This window comes from Protopterus annectens, chromosome 4.part1 (assembly GCF_019279795.1).
Source record: "Protopterus annectens isolate FY-2018-M chromosome 4.part1, PAN1.0, whole genome shotgun sequence".
Lineage (NCBI taxonomy): Eukaryota > Metazoa > Chordata > Ceratodontiformes > Protopteridae > Protopterus > Protopterus annectens.
The window spans coordinates 247021752-247043059 of record NC_056734.1 but is presented as its reverse complement, the minus strand read 5'-3'; positions in this window follow the sequence as shown (position 1 = coordinate 247043059).

The window sequence follows — 21308 nt, the reverse complement described above, 5'->3', positions numbered from 1 at the left end:
GAATAAATAGAACAGATTCTCAGAAGGAGTCATGGTCTTCTAGACAATGGATTTATTCAAGAGTGCCTTGGACAGGCAGAGGAGTAAGAAACTGTATACAGGAGAGATAGTAATGGATACTATTCCATAGAAGGGCAGGCTACATAGGCACACATGAATTTTCTACAGTCACATTAAGTATGTAATGTCCATGAAGTCTCATAACTTAGAGCAGATAGTAGGAGATATGAATGAGGACGATCTTGTAGTCCAGGGTTTGATTTCCACAGTCTCTACTTGCCTACTGTGTAACAGTGAAGAAGTAATTTAAGCAGATAATATTCGTAGAGTCACCCCCAAAAAGAGGGTTGCACCTAGTGGGGTTACTTAATTAACAAATGAGTGAATAAAACAAATTTGTCAGATTGATGTACAACCTAATTAAAATTAGTTAGTTTCATGATCTTCCTACATGCCTTAAATTTCCCTTAGCATTTTTAATCCCACTTATCAAGGGTTAGCTGTCCACAAACACTGCTATGACTTCTAACACAGGCACTAGAGACCGATACTCATTCCTGGCAGTGTAAAGCATGCTTTTCTCTGTGTGAAATTTAACCGCCTGCTCCAGAAGGATTAAAATAACATATTACACTAGTTAACTTCCAGTGTGAAAGGAGGAAGCATACTGCACTGATACTTTTGTACCTTCTATTATGAGGAAAGGGTCTACTTTTTAATATATCCTTATTACTGGTTTTGCATCTATCCATCCATCAACAACAAATGTAAGACATATCAAACAAAAGACACATGAGCAATATTAAAAATATATATATATATAACAACATATCTGCAGCAATCATATCCACCCAATAATACTTACCTTTATAATAAACATCATTTAACAAAAAAAATGCACATATTTACATATCTGGATATGACCAAGACATTCAAAATCTTTCATAAAGTCTGTTCATTCTTTTATTTATCTTTGTCTATATACTGTCCATTATAATCAACTAGCTTTGTTTGGATTTCAATAAAATCACATCAGTGAAGCCCAGCTTTTAGTTTTTGTCTCCCTCATATGTAATTTATAATAATGTTCAAATCTTCTAATCAGTTTCAGATATTCTATATATAGGCTTCTCACTTTGTGTGTCACATTCTCTATTCCCTTGCTGTAGCCATTTTTGGAAGAAAATTACAAATAATCTAATAGTCAGCTCCTCATTTTCCCATCCTATGTGTAATTTTCCATCATCAATCCCAGAGTTTCCCATGAAAGGGTTATCAGTTTCTTGAATATTTCCTCCAAACTGCTTGTTTTGGAATTGTATATTATGTTCCTCACATATATATTCTTTGTGGTATGTTTACACTTTCCAGATAACTTGGTGCTCACTCGAACATCATTGATATGTGCTGTACTACTTGTATGATACTGGGGCGAATCATGGTCTTAACTGCATGCATGTTACCTACTTTGGTATATGTTCTACTGCACCATTTCTGTATAAGTTTATCTTTGTATATAAATTTTTTAAATTTCTTAAGATTCTTCATTTTTAAGTGTAGCCCACCTCCGTTGATTGCGCATCTTTCTTTCACACTGTGATCAATACCATTTTATTGCAATTTAGTTCCAGTCCCAACACAGGATGGAATTTTTAAATATGTTTAAAGACAAGAGTAAATTCTTAAGTATATTTTCATGCATTAATATGCAGTCATCAGCATATGACTGAAACATCGCTTTGCCACAATCAACTGTCTTTGTTATAACATTGTCAATATCTGTATTGCCAACTTGTCTATCAATAAAAAAAGCCTTGGGTTCAATGGGTATCCCTGCCTGGTCACCTAAAAGATCTTCCCTTGTGCAGATATTCCATTGTAGCCATATCAAAAGTAGGGGTATCATACAGTATTTTGATTCACTGAATAAAATCACTTCCTAAACATTTTATGTAAAACCTCCAGATAGGAACTCCCAGCTCACCATATCAAAAGCCTTTCTGATATCAAATAAGACTATCCCAGCTTTCCTGTATCCTATTCGGTGGCATTCAAAAACGCAGGCTGTCTTTTGGAAATCCATTTTTTTCTTGTCTCAGTAATTTGGGCAGAACTTCATCTAACCATTTTGCCAGAATTTTTATATTGAAATTTAAAATACTGAACATTTATAATACTATTGCAGGAACCTTTTCTCCTGCCTCACTTTGTCTAGTCTTCTAATAAAGTCTACTAATAGTCAATAGTTCCTACAGCTTCCACAGCTATAGTCTTGGAAAGTGGCTCTTGCCCTGAGCTTATCTCCTGTTTATGTATTTGTTACTTTCTGTTTTACAAACTTATCTATATTTTCTGCATTCTGCTTACTACTGTATGCAATTTCATACTGTATTAGGTTTCAGTTTAATGACCATTTTCTCACATGTTTCCACATACATCTCATACATATTGCAATTATTGTAATTTTAGTTATAACTCTGACATGTGATTATTTTTTTTACTTGTACATTTTGGAGCTTTTCTCCTTGGACCTCAGCTGAAAAAGAATTGCTGCCCAGTTGGACTAATCTGGTCAACAAATGTGAAATAAAATAAATAAAAACTGTTGTAATTTGCTATGTCTGATCTAACACCCTTGTCCTTCTGTATTACAGTGATTCTTTCATTTTTCAAACTGCCCGGTATCATTTGTCCCCCCCCAATCCATTCTGAATGACCTAGTAACACTAATGTTACCTCTTATCACCTCTTATTAGGAGGGAACCCATCTGAGATGTGGGAAATGAACCAAGAGCCTTGAGCATGTGTTCTGGGATTTCCTCCTCCATTTTCTTTCTTCTAAATCTGTGAATTCGTTCTTTTTTTTACTTCAAAATTTGGTGATAGTTTCATCTCTTCTTTTACAATATCTTCCACAATGTCTGACAATTCCTGGGTGTGTGCATTATGTGGGATGCCAGTTATTCATGCATTACAATGCTAATTTCTATTTTCAAAACTATCCACTTTCATTTGTATCATGTGCATTTTTTCTCTAGCTCCTGTAATTTGTCTGATTCTTCAATAACGCCTTTCTTTTTTTCCTTCTATTTCAGCAAGAATCTGGTTCTGCATGTTTTGACGCACATTCTGAACATGCAGTACTGTTGAACGGTAGGCCTCCATGTTATGCATGATGACAGAAATGCATTCAAATAGCAGTATTAACTTTTCTTCAGAATTGGTCTCCTGAAATGGAATAAGTAACTTATTTTCCATTTGCTGCAATATTCCTGCCACTTTGACTTCAGTTTTTTATACTCATTTATGTTGCAACTTCATGAATTTTGCCAGTTCACTATGCTGGAAGAGGAAAAGACAGATCTAAGTTACCATTTCTTCCCAGGCCAAGCTACGCTCCCTGGTGTACTTTTTTACTGATATTTAATAACCTCCTGTGTGAAGGGCTGTGTTCTTTTGGTTTATGATTTGTAGTCAGGTGTCATTTCTGTGTCAGGGCTCACTGAATACTCTCATGTTATATGCATTCCTCCAAGCATATATCATGTGTGATACTCGGTTGAACCTTTCTACATAAGGTTATAGAATCTGTCAACCATACTGTCTCTACAATTGTGTGTGCTCTGTCCTCTTTCAAGCTGCACTTCAGAAGTTTCTCTTTTGTGGTGCATTCTGCTGTGCTGTGAGGCTTTGCAATATCATTATGCTGCTACATTATTATAGCTGTCCTTTATGTGCGTGACTTCATACCTCTGTGCTCACCACGATGGCTGGCTATGTAACCTGAACTTTCACACTATATCCTGCATATGTAAATCTGGTGATACAGACGTACAGTAGACAAGCACTTACTACAAGTAAACTGGCTAAGTGCAACTTACACAAGTTTTACCATGTTGCCCTTATTCTTGCAAGTAGTCTTGTTCATTGATAGTTTTAGAAAAACAGTTCTGTTTAGGAACAGAGATTTAGGGTTAAGGATAGAGTTATAAGGTCATAGATAGGTTTTAGGGTTAAGCTTAGTGTTTTAGGGTTTGCGTTAGAGTTAGAGTTTTAAAGTTACTGGCAGATGATGCAAAAAATTAAGGCTGTGAGGTGTTATTAAGCTGCTTTGTGTAGTCAATGGTACAAGGTTTGCTTCCTTCCACTTTCATTTGCTACAGGGTGATTCTGAGCAAGTTTATCAGGCAGTGCTGCTCCTAGGTTGCCCATGAAGAAGGACACATGTAACCAGCAGGCTTACTCAGTTAACTAATGTATAAAGTAAAATAAATAAATAAATAGTGGTAGGTTTATAGTTTTAAGGCTAAAGAATACAGCTATAGTTTAATTGTTAGTGTTTTAGAGTTAGGTTTAGTTAAGTTTAATGTTTGTTTTTTAGAGCTAGGGTTGATTACTTAATTCAATTACATTTCCTAAGCTGAACATAACATTGAATCTCACCATCTGTTTGCAGTTAGCAGGAAGATTTAACTGCATTGGCACATTCTCAGAGACAACTTAACACGACTTAGTTATATCTGACAATGAAGCCTGTATGCTCAGTCACATAAAATGCTTTCTGAAGCCTCCATGCCCCCTATTACTTATGCATACCACCTCTAAGACTGAGAAATAATAGGGTGAGGGCATATTCCCCGATCCTGCTATTACAGTGATGTCACACCATCTACTAAGAGCTCACAGAAAAGCTGTTGGCCAAGCAAATATTCAAATATTCAGTATGTATACAGGAACATCTATGTGTATACATACACATGTACATATGCAATTTATGTATAATATATATAAGTACAGGAGAGTATACAGAGAAAGAGGTTGGCAAAGAAGAAGTGGGATTGTCAGAGAGATGAAGAAAGTAGACAGGAGTTAAAGGAGATGAGGTGCATGGCAAAGAGAGAGGTGGCGAAGGCTAAGGATAAGGCATATGAAGAGTTGTATGAAAGGTTGGACACAAAGGAGGGAGAAAAGGACCTGTACCGATTGGCTAGACAGAGGGACCGAGCTAGGAAAGATGTGCAGCAGGTAAAGGTGATAAAGGATAATGAGGGAAACATACTCACAAGTGAGGAGTGTGTGTTGATGAGATGGAAAGAGTACTTTGAGGGGTTGATGAATGAAGAGAATGAGAGGGAGAGAAGGTAGGATGATGTAGGGATAGTAAATCATGAAGTACAATGGATTAGCAAGGGTATGAAGAGAATGAAGAATGGAAAGGCTGTTGGCCCAGATGACATACCTGTGGAAGCATGGAGGTGTTTAGGTGAAATGGCAGTGGAGTTTTTAACCAGATTGCTAAATGAAATCTTGGAAAGTGAGAGGATGCCTGAGGAATGGAGAAAAAGTGTTTTGGTACTGATTTTTAAGAATAAGGGTGATGTGTAGAGCTGTAGTAACTACACAGGGATAAAATTGATCAGTCACAGCATGAAGCTATGGGAAAGAGTAGTGGGAGCAAGGTTAAGAAGGGACATGATGATTAGTGATCAGCAGTATGGTTTCATGCCAGGAAAGAGCACTACAAATGCGATCTTTGCTCTGAGAGTGTTGATGGAGAAGTACAGAGAATGTCGGAAGGAGTTGCATTGTGTTTTTGTAGACTTAGAGAAAGCATATGACAGGGTGCCTAGAGAGGAGTTATGGTATTGTATGAGGAAGTCAGGAGTGTCAGAAAAGTATGTAAGAGTGGTATAGGATATGTACGAGGGTAGTGTGACAGTGGTGAGGTCTGCGTTGGGAGTGACGGATGCGTTTAAGGTGGAGGTGGGGTTACATCAAGGATCAGCTCTGAGCCCTTTCTTATTTGCAATGTTGATGGACAGGTTGACAGATGAGATCAGACAGGAGTCCCCATGGACTATGATGTTTGCAGATGACATTGTGATCCATAGTGAGAGTAGGGAACAGGTTGAGGAGACCCTGGAGAGATGGAGATATGCTCTAGAGGGAAGAGGAATGAAGGTCAGCAGGACTAAGGCAGAATATATGTGTATGAATGAGAGGGAGGATAGAGGAATGGTGAGGATTCATGGAGTAGAGGTGGTGAAGGTGGATGAGTTTAAATACTTGGGGTCAATAGTTTAGAGTAACGGTGAGTGTGGAAGAGAGGTGAAGAAGAGAGTACAGGCAGGATGGAGTGGGTGGAGAAGAGTGTCAGGAGAGATTTGTGACAGAAGAGTACCTGTAAGAGTGAAAGGGAAGGTCTACAAGAGGGTAGTGAGACCAGCTATGTTATATGGGTTGGAGACAGTGGCATTGACAAAAAGGCAGGAGTTTGAGCTGGATGTGGCAGAATTAAAGATGTTAAGATTTGCACTGGGTGTGACTAGGGCGGGCAGGATTAGGAATAAGTATATTAGAGGGTCAGCCCAGGTTGGAAGGTTTGGAAACAAAGCCAGAGAGGCACGATTACTTTGGTTTGGACATGTGCTGAGGAGGGATGCTGAGTATATTGGGAAAAAGCTGCTAAGGATGAAGCTACCAGGTAACAGGAAAAGAGGAAGGCCTAAGATAAGGTTTATGGATGTGGTGAGAGAGGACAATGTAGTGCAATCTCGGAGTTGGTATATTTAAGTAAAGAGGGTGTAGAGGGTGACCCCCCCCCCCCATGTGGGGGGTGCAGGGGCCCTGCGAGAGCAGTTTAATTTTGTTTTTTTTTTGTTTTTTCCTGTTTTTCCTTCAGTGTTCGAACTATTACAAGTTCGAACATATGGTCTCGGCCATATTTGGTTTGAACTTGTAATATGTTCAATCTACTGAAGCAGATCTTTATATATATATATATATATATATATATATATATATATATATATATATATATATATATATATATATATATATAAAATGTGTTTGTGTGGAGTGTGTACATATAAAAAATGCATATATATTGGATCAACACTCCTTATGGCTGGATGCTGCAGGTCAGACAAAGTGAGTCTATGGCGATCAGTTTTATCAAGAGACACTTTCATTGTCAATAGTGTCATGGCAACATCGGCATCAGGCAAGAATGGAAGTAAGAGCATTGGCTGTTATGTTCACTGTTGTGTAATCACATGTACAATCAACTGGAAGGAATAGGATCAGCGAACAGTAGGAATAAACCCGTTTTCTCATATCTCCACTGTTGTATGAGCCCAAACACACTGAGTTACAAATAGCAGAATTACATAACAGAAAAGGTGATGATATTTTCCCTTGTCCTTATTATTATGCAGCCTCAGATTTAGTATATACACACACATGTGTAGATAGTTATAGATGTAGATTTTATATACATATATATAGATACAGATATGAATAGATATATTATGTGGAGGGATGTAAGGGTATAGGAAGGCTCACCACCCTGCAAAAAGCATTATTTCTTTTTAACGCATTGGCACCCAATGGTCCTATTCTAGACAAGTATAACTCTGAGATACTTTGACAAAGATGATGATGGCTTGCTCTGTAACCACATATATCTTATTAGGTTATCAAGCACTCCTAGAGACTCATGGTGTGAATCCAGTATGATTTATATACAGTGACAATTTGTAGTATAGGTTATTTATAGTGTCATTATACCATTTCAACTGCATTATACAGGGTTCTCATGATTCAGCCCAGGTAAACAGCTCACAATTCAGCTCAAGAAAACAATTCAGTCTTCAGTTCCTCTCCAACTTGGGAGGTAAATGTCCCTGGTGCTCAGTCTCTCACGTTCTACAGAGCCTTACATGTGTATCTCTCCAAAGTACTTCCTCTAGCTTTCAGAAAGATTCACATTTCTTTGTCTCTCTCTTTATAAAGACTGGGAGGTTGGCTGCCTCCACTCAGTACAGGAGTGCCTCCACTCCTTCCAGACTGCTCCAAAGTTGTAGCTGCACACACTCCATGTTAATCAACAGGGGACACTCTGGTATCTGACCACTTCAGCTCAGACTTGTGGGGTGGGCATCATTGACCAGTCAGGTTCCACATTGACAGGCCCAGAAATATCTTGTTAGATGATTTTTAGAACTCCAGATTGGGCATCAAATAACAATATGGCTGAATTAGGAGCAGGCCTAATTCCATGACTGCTTAATGCTGAACACAGTTCTCAGTGACAAGAACTCTCTCCCTAGGTTCATCATTTTAGCTGTTTGCTCTATGGTATTTCACTTTCTCCCTGGTACTGGGATGAACTTCATCTTAGTGCATTCCTTTTTTGAACTTCCATTTCTCTGTGGGATTTGACAGTTTCTCAGCAGCATAGCTAGGGTGGGGCAGAAGGGGCAACTGCCCTAGATACAAAATATGGATATGTGACCAGCTGACCCTGATCATTCTTTATTATATACCCACTTTTAAAAGCTAGTATTGCATTTAGTCAAACCTGAGAGCTGTAGCACTCTATGTGTGGAATAAACTGTAGCAACTGTTTGCTAAATTGTAGAAAGCAATTTGACAGAGATTTAAAGTAAAACAAAAAATGATTTTGTTTTCTTTTTTTTGTGTTGGTAAAATCAGAGCACTGTAGCACTCCATGTGTGGCCTGAACTGTCTGTAGCAAGCAAGCAGTTTGCTACAATTTATAAGTAAAACAAAAACACATCTTAAAGTAAAACCAGAAGTGATGTAAGGCTCCATGCAAGGTATGTTTTCTACAGTTTAAAAGTAAAAAAAAAGATTTTTTATTTCCTTTTTTGTTGATAAAATGAAGAGCATTGTAGCAACATTGTAACAAGCAGTTTGCTGCAGTTTAAAATTAAAACAAAACATATTTTATTTAAAGTAAAACTAGAGCACTATAGTGTTATGTGTGGGATATAAATTGGAGCAACTGCTTGCTACATTTGCTTTCTTTCCTTCTTTATGTTAACTAAAATGTGAAGAAGGAGGGTCAGGTGAAGAGCATAGAGATGGGGCCTGATTGGTTCCTGCATTTCAGGAGCCTCAGGTACCTGATCTCAGACTTTGTTTTTTTTTTTTTTTTTTGCTGTTCTTGGGGCAAGAGGGAGGGGTCATGTATCTGGCTACCCTATCAGTACAAGAAACTGACCTTTTTTTTTTTGCTCTTATATTGCATGCATATCTGGTTGGTGTGCCAGTAGAAGAAGGAGCATCCTTTTTTTTTTCTTTTTTTTTTTTTTAATACAAAAATTTGAGGCATGAGGGTTGGTGGTAGGGAACAGATATAAGATCTGATTAGCTTCTGCGTTTTGTTAGCCCCTGGTAGCTGATCACAGACCTTTATTTGGCATGGGTTGTAAACTGTCTGTAGGAATCCAACAGGCATTCTTGCAAGTTTGTAGATATCCTTTTGTTTGCTCTCCAGTTTAAGAGCTGAGGGAGTGGTGTGCTAGACTGTTGGACCAGCTATACCTCTGCAGTTTCTTCCTGTGCTATCTTATATTTTGGCACTCTTTCTGCAGTTGTCAGTTCTAGCTGATATACTCTGTTTACAGTATGTTGTACTGCTTGATATATGTCAGTGTACTGGTTTCTACTGCTCTGTTGTTCCTAAAATACTGCACTCAGAACCTTATACAAGACAGCCTTGATCTCACTACGCATGGGTACAGGTAAATTATAATCATGTGTATTTTTATTTAGTATGCTGTGTTCTGACAGCAGATTTGATTTTCTTCTCTCCAATTAACTACATTTAAGATTAATCATAACAATCTGTCTTTTCATTTTTGCAAAACTGTCCTTAAGGTCTATGACTCCATTTTCCAGATATTCCCACTTAGTGGCTATATGTTCAGTCATGTCTTCTATGATCTCAGGCTGTAAAATTCTCATCTCTATTTTCTGTCTCTAGAAGTTGTGGTCCTAATGACTCATTTGCAGCTTGTATGTTGAGATATTTAATTTTTAGATCAAGCAGGGAACTGTTAACCATTTGCAGTTCTTGCCACAGTTTTTTTCTTTTCACTTTTTTTCAGAGTTCTTAGGTTCATAGGGCCTTTTTGGGCCTCACCATGCAATCCAGCCTAACTGTGTCCCTATGTATCATGGGAGTTTATTAGGAGGGAGTATGTTAGGAAGTTTCTAGATGTGATGTGATGAGGTATATTAGTTTGGGCAATACTATCTGCATCTGTTTATCAGAGACATGGGGGCCAGACCTGGGGTAAATTTCTAATGTCCCACCCATTGGTTAATGTTACACTTAAATAGGGTTAGGAATGGACTCTGCTTCACATGGGAGCCTGTTCCAGAGCATAGGGTTCCTCTGAGATAAATACCTGCCTCACCAAAGTGACTACTTTATGTCACAAGAAACATTTAAATCCTTGGATCTAGTGTTTCTGATGCTGTTTGTTTTGTGGATGAGCAAAAGGTCCATCAGAGCTGGATCTGAGGAAGTCTTGTATGCCAGGCATAGATCACCTCTCAGTAACCTGTAAGAGACAGAGTATAGAGACAGGGGTTTATGACAATCCATATGGGGCAATGTGTTTATAACCTGAATTCTCCTGGTAAGGATCCTTTGTGGGCTTTCCAACTGTTGCATATGTCTGATCAGGATGCTGAAGGGGGATTATATTCAATGATGGATCTGATAAGGCCTGAATAAAGTGGCACTATGATTTACTTGGACCTGGATGCCATGCCCTTAATTATAAGTTGGATGACATAGAATGATTTTCTTACTACCTTGACCACATTTTGTTCAATGGCCAGATTACTGCCTACATATGTTCCCAGAGCCATGATGACTGGGTCAGCTCTGGTACAGGATGTTTTGACCCCGCCGATTCACCCCTGGGCGATTTGCCCCTGACCGATTAAACCCAGGACAGTTGGACCCAAACAGCAGCCTCACTTAGTCTGGAGAAGTAAGCAGAGCATCATGGGAAGAGGTGAGGAGCTTCAGCTTTTAGTAAAGTAATATGTTGCCAGTGAGAGCGAGAGTGTATATGGCGAGCAGTCGAACATAATATACTAGGCAGATGGAGGATCGGCTAGAGCTATCATTATTATTAACTTTTATTTGAATCTTTTTCCGTACTGTTTTATCAGGCTTTACATTGTTCAGCCCACTAGCTTAACCCAGGTGACAGGATTACACTCATCACTGTGACTACTGTCGTAATCATCTGAGATAATGTCCCACCATCTCTTTAAGGAGGTGGCATCCCTCTTTCCTGCAAATGAGCTGTATTTAGTCACTTTCAGAAATACAATCAGAAAGGCAGAACAGATCCATTTTTTAAATAAAACTAATTTGTGAATGAAGCAAACTGTAGACTGATGCAGGGTAGACAAGTGTGTTGGTAGTATTTTAGTAATGCATAGTTATCTTGGTCAGATTTTTGAGTTAACAACTTTCAATTAAGTAGTCCTCATTTATTACGATACTCCATGGCCCTTACGCAGGAAACGTTTTTCCAAATAAATGATAAAGTATTCGGAAGACTTGATAGTTTGCTGTCTGTTGCCTGAACCAATTAAAACAAAAATCTATTACAGTGAATAGCAGTGTACTTGCTTCAAGTAAAGGCATCTGTTAAGCTGTCACCTTTACACAGAAACGTTTTTTCCAAATAAATGATAATGGTTTCGGGAGACTAGATAGTTTGCTGTCTGTTTTCCGAACTAATTAAAAACTAAAATAGCAGTGTACTTGCTTCAAGTAAAGACATCTGCTAAGCTGTTACAATTACACATTTAGACTGTCAACAAGTCTAAACGTGTATGTAATAAATGTATACTAAACAATGAAATCATTAAATAAATAAATAATAGAAGTATAAAAATAAAATATATTTAAAATCAAAGAGTTTCAGTTCATTTATTTTATAATTGAATGAATAATAAAATAATGAAAATAACCTTATTAAAAAATATATTTGGGGTCAAACAGTCCGGGGTCAAACTGTCCGGGGTCGAATAGTCCTGATTCCGTTAGCTCTTAGGGGTGACGTACTGATGAAGTAATTAGCCTGGGTGGCAGTTTTTCAAAAAGGTACTATAATACTTTTCTTGGTATTGAGTTTTAGTCTATGACTTTGACATCAGTCATTTGCCTGTATTAGACCTTCTTGTAAGACATTTGTATTATGAGGGAATTCATGACAGCACCAGTTAGCAGTCATCTGCTAACTTGCTCAGCCAAAGGCCCTTGTCAGTAGTCTTTACCTTTGAGAAGTAGATACCAAATAGGAGCAGTCCTAGCATGGAGCCCTAAGGTACCCCACAAGTGACCAGTCTCTTAATGGAGGTGGTATCACCAATACTGACTTTCCGGGTCCTGTCTGTCTGCCAGCTGTCAATCTAGCAAGTTATGTAGGGGTTTATGCCTAGTTTGGTAAATTTGTCATCTATACCCAAGTGTGCTATTGTATCAAACACCTTAGCCAGGTCCATTTAGGTGTTATACACCATTTTCCCCTCATCCATTGCCCTGTTGGCCTTCTCAAAGAAGTGCAGTGGGTTTAGTAAGCATGATCTTTCCATGACAAAGCCAAACTGTGTTGGGGTGATTATCTGAAGGTTGCCTGTGTCATTGTTGATCATTTCCATGATAATTCATTCCATGGCTTTCCATATTAGACTTGTCAGGTTAACCCATCTGCAGTTTCTAGGGCTGATTGATGGTCCACCCTTGTGAAGTGGGATAATCATTGCAGTCTTCCATTCTCATGTACAAAGCATATTTTGATGCAATAGCTGAAAAGCCACTCAAGTGGTCCTGATAGGGCATGTTTCCAGCTGCTTAAGATACATCCCAGGATATTGTCAGGGCCCATTGGGGCAATGTTTTTGGGCTTAGCAAGTGTCACCAGGACCCGCTCCCTTTTAACAGTTGGAGGATATGCTATTAGCCATTTCTTGAAGGGAAGTGGGGGGGAGTAGTGAGGGATGAAGTTTGAGTTGAATTTGTCAATCAGCAAATTCTTTTTGTTGCGCTGCTCAGTGAAGATGACTCCATTGACCACCAGTGTAGCACACTGATCTGTGCTGTCTTTGAAGTTTTTGATATAGCTGTAAAAGGCCTTGTGGTTGTCTTAAGCCTGGGAGGTGATCTTGACCTTGTAATTGGCCTTACTGAGCTTAATTTGCCCTCTTAGTTTCTAGTTTAGTTGAATTAGAGAGCTCCTATCATTATGGGAGTTGCTCTTCGTGATTTTAGCAATGACTTTTTCTTTTTGTTATACAGCCTGTTAAGTTAGGATTCCACAAGTGTGGTTTGTTTTTAACATTAATTTTAGGCTTATGTCTAATAGGTACAGCAGTTGCTATACAGCCATTTACATGGCTGTGAAATGTCTCTGTCAACAATTCTGTATAGGTTGTTGTGAACTTAGGGTTGGGAGGGGCATTACATTTTGATAAACTATTGCTTAATAGAGTGTAGTTTGCTTTAGAATAGTTTGGGATAGTCCCTAACTGTTACAGGGTTTTCTGGGCTTACCAAGTTGATTTTCATTTCAAAGGACACAGCTTTGTGGTCCAACCTCAACAGTAAGGACATGACAAGGGGGGTACAGCTTTCACTAATATTTTTGTGTACCAGGTCCAGTATGTTTGAATGTTTGATGGGTGTGCACAGCGTCTGGCTTTTCCATTGTTTTTTCCACAATTGTCTCACCTGTTCAATTCTCCTTGAATTAGACCAAACCTTAACTCATAAGTAACATACCTCTGAGCTTGTTAGTACCTTTGAGTGCCCAAGAGTGCCTGTATCACTTATTGTTTTTGTTGGTCTCTTCTGCTCCTTCCTCCTTCTTAGCATTGTCTCCCTTTGGATATGCCTCCACTCATTTCACTCAGTCCCCTCACCCTCCCTTCAGCATTGTCTCCCTTTGGATATTCCCCACCACCACTCATTTCACTCAGTCCCCTCACCCTCCCTTCAGCATTGTCTCCCTTTGGATATTCCCCACCACCACTCATTTCACTCAGTCCCCTCCCCTCTACTTCCCATTTCTATCCATAAGTCTATATCTACTGGTGTTACCTGTGGTGCCATTTCTTTTTAAATTAACATTCCTGCTCCTCGGTCACTGCTGCAATACTCTGCATGTGTGTGCTTGCCGGTAAGTTACAGTGCCTGATTACTTTTGTATGTGTTAAACAGCTTTGTATAATATATTTTGGTCTTACTGCTCTGTTGATTGCTCTGTAATTACACAGTTACTGTTGCTAGGTCTCACTGTTTGCTCTGTGCCTACCTTGCTCCACCTTTGCTGTATCCCTATCTGTTTTTACTGTTTAATTACAAATGCAAGCTTGCTGTTTTTTTTTGCCTGAAATTCCCATCCCTGTGGTACTTTCCAAACAGTGTGGAAACTCTCTACCTAACTGGTTTCTGCCTGAAATTCCCATCCCTGTGGTACTTGCTAAACAATGTGGAAACTCTCTACCTAATTGGTTTCTACCTGCAATTCCCATCCCTGTGGTACTTGCTAAATAGTGTGGAAACTCTCTACCTGTGCACAACCTGGTCAGAGCTTCCCTAATTAGTTTGCTTTCCTAATGTGTATAGTGTTTAAATGTGATAATGCACATGCTCCTGTAGGGAAGATGCCTACTTATCCTATATGTATATATCCTATATATATATATATATATATATATATATATATATATATATATATATATATATATATATATATGTACTATATCCTTACTCACATCCTGCCAGGTCAGAGTCTGCTCATCTAAGCTCACTCTTAAATGTGTGTGGGCATTTTATGTGTTTAGTCTCTGCTCCTGTTTTGTATTCAGCATATCTGCTTTGCTACCTGACCTAACTGATTCCTACAATACAGTTTAATAGCATACCATAGTTTCAATGGCACATAACACTTGGAGCATGTCCAGCAGAGCCTTCCTCCCGTATAGTGTATTGTAAAATATCTTTCAGCCCTGCTATAATACCATGCACTCAGCATGCCCTGGTATTACTAAAAGATTCAGTCTGACCACCCCTATTAATATAACAGACATTTGAGAAATACATATAGCCCCAAAACATACCGGATTTAAATGCAGTATCACCAACCACTTAATGTGTTGTTCCCTGATTACCTCCTACAACTGGTGTGGTCAAAGGGTGATATACAGAATATTTTCTACACTAATGCCTTATGTGTACAATACTTCTTCTGTGATCACTTCTGGCTGTAAAATGCATTAGCTCCTGTTGTAATCTGTTATCTGCAAAGTAAATAAGCAGCTGTTGCCAGTTCTTATAGAGGAACTTGTATTTGTATATGCTGACTGTATAGTGAATAAGTACCTGCTGCTGTTAGTTCTCCTAGAGTAACTCATTTTTGCATATGCACCCATTGTCTATTGAATTGCATTTAACTGTGCTGCTTACAAGAATTGGTCTCATATTTCCATTCTGAATTGTCTTTCCCCCTTTTTTGTGCTGTACTTATCATATGTAACTGGATCTCTCCAGCCTATCCTATTACTGCCTCTCCCAGTTCTCCCATGCCTCTATATTAAAGTACTTCTCTCTTTTTTTCAGCTTGCTTGGGTATTTTTCTCTCGGGTGTCCCCTTCTACAGCTCCATTTAAACTGAGGAACATACCTCCCAAAGAAGAAATCCAGGGACATTCTGAAAAATAACCCCCTTCATCTGCGTGTATGTGCAATACTCTTTGTTAAAGCTTATTTTTTAAGGTGTTTGTATTGCTAACCCACGGCTTGCCCACTTACAGTTTTTCAGCAGTCCCTTTTCCCAACTCTCCCACCTCCAGCCATTTTACTACCTATAATAAGTAGATTCTACATTTTAATTTTCTCAGGAATGCCACTAGGTAGCAATATATTCCCACTCATTGTATTAGGTAAGTTTCAATACTTTTTCCCCTGCTCCCTGCAGCTGTAAGAGCTGTTGGCCTTTCCCACTGTTTTTTGCACAATTGTCTCACCTGTTCAATTCTCCTTGAATTAGACCAAACCTTAACTCATAAGTAACATAACTCTGAGCTTTTCAGTACCTTTGAGTGCTCAAGAGTGCCTGTATCACTGATTGTTTTTATTGGTCTCTTCTGCTCCTTCCTCCTTCTCAGCTCTGCCCGCTGTGTTTGCCCTTCGGGCTCACGCCACTCCCCTACCCTACCCCCATTCACACCCACCCCCACTTCAATTACACTTATACCCATAGACCACACCCACCTCCCACAGACCAATCCAACCTAGCAGAGCCAACCACTCAATTAGCCTTCTAATTATGCCTCTACAAACCACATTACTGAACCTTGTGACACCCTACCTACCCTTCCACTCTACCTACTATACCACTTATCACCTTACTATACTCATATTACCCCCACCAACTCTACACACCCTCCCCAATAATGAAAAACAATAATGACTTCACTATCAAAAAACTCAAGTTTACAACTCCTACTATATTCTACATCCATATCTACCCTAGTACTACTAGCGTCAATTACCAGCTATCAAGTCCAACTTCAACAAAACCTAAGCATTCCCAAACAATCTACATCTATTAACTATACACCCACTTATGTCTACACTCACCTAGCATCTTACATCTACCAAACCACCCCTATTCATCATCTCTCACACAAACTACTCTCAACATGTAGGCAACCCACACTACATTAAAACACATAACAATTATCAGTAAACTTAGCAGACTGTACCTATACTTCAAGACAAAACTCATATGTTGTGGAGACATATACCCTAAAACAGGCCCACTCACCCCTAGCCCCAATCTGAATAATGCCCTGCTCCACAGGGAGAAAAACTCACTCCTCATTATTAATCTTAATGTAAGGAGTATCCTGAACAAAGTCTATGACCTCCATGGTCTACTAACCTTATATAATCTAGAAATTGTCATTCTGACTGAGACCTGGCTAAAACCAGATATCCACGATAATGAAATTACAGCACCAGGGTATAACATCATTCGGAAAGACAGAGTAGGAAAAAGGGGTAGAGAAGTAGCCATACTATATAAAAGTCACCTCATCCTAGAACAACTCAATATCTCAACCCCTGACCTCAAAAACATGGAATTCACCCTTGTCAAATTAAAATTAAACCCCAAAAAATACATCAACATCATAGGCTGCTATATCCCTCCAGGCAACAATATTACCATCATGGAAAACCTACTAGAATGGATATCCAACTCCCAACACCAAGAAAACATCCTACTAGGTGACCTCAATGTAGATTGGCTCAACTGCTCCAAACAAAACCCACTCTCCCACATTAACCTACATGGATTAACCCAAATTATTAAATCCCCCACTAGAATTGACAAAAGAACCAAACATCAAGCCATCCCTTGCTGGATGTCTGCCTGACACATTCAGAGATCACCATCCAACATTTCTACTAAGATTTAAAACACCCCCAATAACACAGGTAACAGTATGGGAAATTAAAAATAAAAAAACAATTTAACCCTAACAACTTTAACAGGGACCTGAGTAGCTGTAACTGGACCCTCTTGAAAAAGTCATCACTTGATTAAGCAGTCCAATACTTTAATACAGCATTCATAAATATACTTAACCACCATGCCCCCCCCAGAACCACCAGAATTAAAACTAAATATACCCCCTGGCTAACTAAAAATATAAAAGCATTCATCAAAAATAGGAACAAGGCCTGGACACAATTTCATAAGAGTAAAACTCAAACAGACAAACAAAACTACCTTGAATTACGAAACAAGGCCAAAAATCATTAAAACAGACAAAATCGCCTACTAAAAAAATATTCAAAATAAACATGCTCATAACCCACAAAAATTCTGGGCTGCAATCAACTCTTTCTTACTACCAGAGAAAACTTCCACCCCTCACCAAAACCAGAAAATAATCATGGCAATACCCCACATTATTCAAAAAGTTCTTTACAGAAAGTATCCAAACCCTTGCAAATAACCAAACTTGCCCTAATAAATGCCCTCCAACAAAAACATCTACTCCTGAAACAAAAGATAATAGCACCCACTTTAACTTTCATTCAATATCAGTCAAGACCATTCAAAAACTTATCCAAAAACTCAAACCAACCACACAAGCTGCCAACAACCTACCGACTGAATATCTACAACTAGCGGCAGAAGCTATAGCCTACCCTGTCACTATCCTAATTAACAGATCCATCTCAGAATGTACGGTACCCCACTTATGGAAAATATCCTATATAATGCCAATGCACAAAGGGGGTAACTCTTTCAAACTCAATAGCTATCAGCCTATAACTATACTATCCCCCTTATCAACCCACAATTGATGCAATATCTGCTAGAAAACAAATTACTATTTATACAGCAACATGGCTTCAGACCCTTCCATAGTACTATCACTGCACTTTCCACATTCACTAACACCATAAATAGCCACAGAAATAATGGACTAATCGTATCTGCTACATTCTTAGATTTATCCAAAGCTTTTGAAATAGCCAACCATATGAAACTCCTTCACTCACTCTCCATCTTAAACCTCACTTCATCTTCTATCTCTTGGTTTAAGAGCTATCTATCTGGTAGGCAGCAAGCAGTAAAGTGGCAAAACCAAATATCCTCCTTGCTGCCTGTTTCCCTAGAGGTCCCTCAAGGCTCCATCTTGGGTCCTTTACTATTCACAGTGTTCACCAACCAACTCCCATCGACCACACCCAAAGCCTCTATAGTGCAATATGCAGATGACACCACTATTATATGTACAGCCCCCACACTAGATCACCTCCTCTCCCAAACACAGGAATCCTTCTCTCTAGCTGAAACTTGGTTCACCAAACAACAGCTCATTCTTAACCCATCCAAAACTAAATTACTCCTCTTTAGCTCCCACAAATCCATTCCCTACACTGACAGCTTTAATATCACCTCCAACAACAATACCACTATTACCCCTACCAATCACACCAAGCTGCTAGGCGTGGAAATAGACAACCACCTTAGATTTGATCTACACATTGCCCAAACTATAAAAAAGTTCACAAAAAACTCCAACCACTCTATCAAAACAAGTGCTATCTCTCAAACCATTCAAAAATAACAATAGCAAGGACACACATACTATCTACATTACTCTATGCCTCCTCTGTGCTCACTAACCTTCGCAAAACTGATCTAAACAAACTCAAATCATGCTGCTATAAGATAGCAAGATTTGCTACAGGCTCATCCTATAGAACTCGGTAGGTTTGTCAATTTGGAATTGCCTAAGGGGATGAATAAAATTTTAGCCAATATTTGGAAGTGTAGGGGAAACAGATGCAGACCATCCTTTAAAAAACAACATGGTCTGTCAGCCATGTCCTCACATGCTGACAAATATTGAATCCCTTGTAAAGACACCACAAACTAAGCAAATTATTGAAGTCAGTCATCTTTATTCGTACTTTGCCATCATCCTTAGTGAAGGTAGAATGCTGCTCAATGCAAGCCACATACCTGCCTGAGATACACATTCAGAGATAACAACAAATTCTCTCCACATATAGTCCATGAAAGTAAGTTTCAAGTATTCAGTTTGGGTTTGAGACTGACTTTTTTGTCATCTGGTTCAAATACCAAGTCAATTTGTTCTTTTTTTGGGTTTGTTTTGTCTCTTGACTTAGCAAGTTATGTTAACTTTTCTATTTCAGTATTCCTACTTGTACAGAAAGCTCAGAGGGACTATTGGGAAAATCAACTACCTCTTTGTCTGTTCTATTTTACCACATATTTTGTTGGTCAAGGTCAGACGTAAACCTTATAAATCATTCTGTGACTCTGTTTTCATTATCAGAAATCATCTTTTCCATCATAATTAAAATATTTTTCTGCTTGAACATAGTGCTCTCTGACTCTCTTAACATTTCTCTGGTCTTAGTTAATTCTTTAACTTTGTCTTGCATGATTATATCACATTTTGAGAGTGTTTCATTTAGTTTTGATGTTTTTGAGTAACACTTTGTTGCTCCATTATATTTCCTGTAACAAGTTCCAGTGTCTTTTCCACAAGTTCTTGTTTCTTAACAATACTCATGTTCCACCTCTCAGTATTTTCAATCACAGTTTACTTGGAAGCAGAGCCAAACTGATTACTTCCAACTGAGGTCTCACACTGCATAATTGTATCAATGAACTGCACAGCATTTATTTCCTCCTGCCTATCAAAGACATTCAGGTGCATAGCAAGCCTGTTCTGGTTATCAGCTTTAATTGGCCATCAGAACTTCCTTTGATTAACTCATAGTGCTGTACCTCAGTAGAGGGCATATCCTTATAAAAACAGCACCTCACTTCAACTTTAGTTTCACAGAATGGTAATGGTGTTGTTGTAAAACAATTTTATCACACACAGCTTTTTATTTAAATATTTTTCTATTATACCAACCAATAGCTTATTTTTTTCCACTCTACCCTTTAACTGCCATGAAGGTCCACTTTTATTGTTGAAGCAAATGTCTTTAGGGACATAGGGAAAATATTCTTCATGACTCAGGAAGGCTTGCTTTTACTTAGGGCTCTTCCACAGTACATCATAGCTTATTTCATTTTAGTGTTTAGACAGTTTTATGCTTTCTTTATATGTTTCTTACTTCTGCTCAGACAGTACTCAATGCAGTACAATGCTATATATACTTTGTTACAGGTTTTCTATCACTGCTCAGACAGCTGCTAATAAAATTATCTGCTATATAAGGCTTCAAAATTTATGAGTGTTTTCCACATCCTGCACACCTCTTTGTTATACTTCTTTAACTAGCAGTTTCAATTAGTATAGCATATGCCAAAAGCAATGCAATTATTTCCAGAAGACAATAGAGAATAATCTTCACTTGCTTAAATGACCAGACAATTCGGAAATAGAGGAAATGTCTGACTGAGATAAGCAGAACAGTTTCCCAGTATTGCAAGACAACATATTTTGACTGAATTTACTTAAATGACCTTTTAAGTTTTCAGTCTTCACACTGTAAAGTTATCATCTTTGGCTTCCCTACACGATTGTGGGGTTTAATTTTTTTTGTTTCACTGCTCATTGCAAATTACGTACTGAAGATGGTAATATGAAAAAACCTAAAAAACAGAAAAAAGTGTTTTCAGGGGGCAAGCCCTGTGCACCCCAGGGGAACAAGACAGGCACACCCCAAAATGACATATAACAACTTCACGGTCATTACCCAATGGTGAAAAGGGGAAACTTCCCAAAATGCATACCACCAGCTCACACATTACAATAAAATGTAATTAAACTCACTGCAAAGCAACGTCTTTGCAATGAAGATGCATGATGAAAGAGTCAGTGATGGCTCATACGTACGCCATCAGTTTTCCATTCAACAGCCAGTAACTCAGTGTTTTTCACTGCAAAAGTCTCCA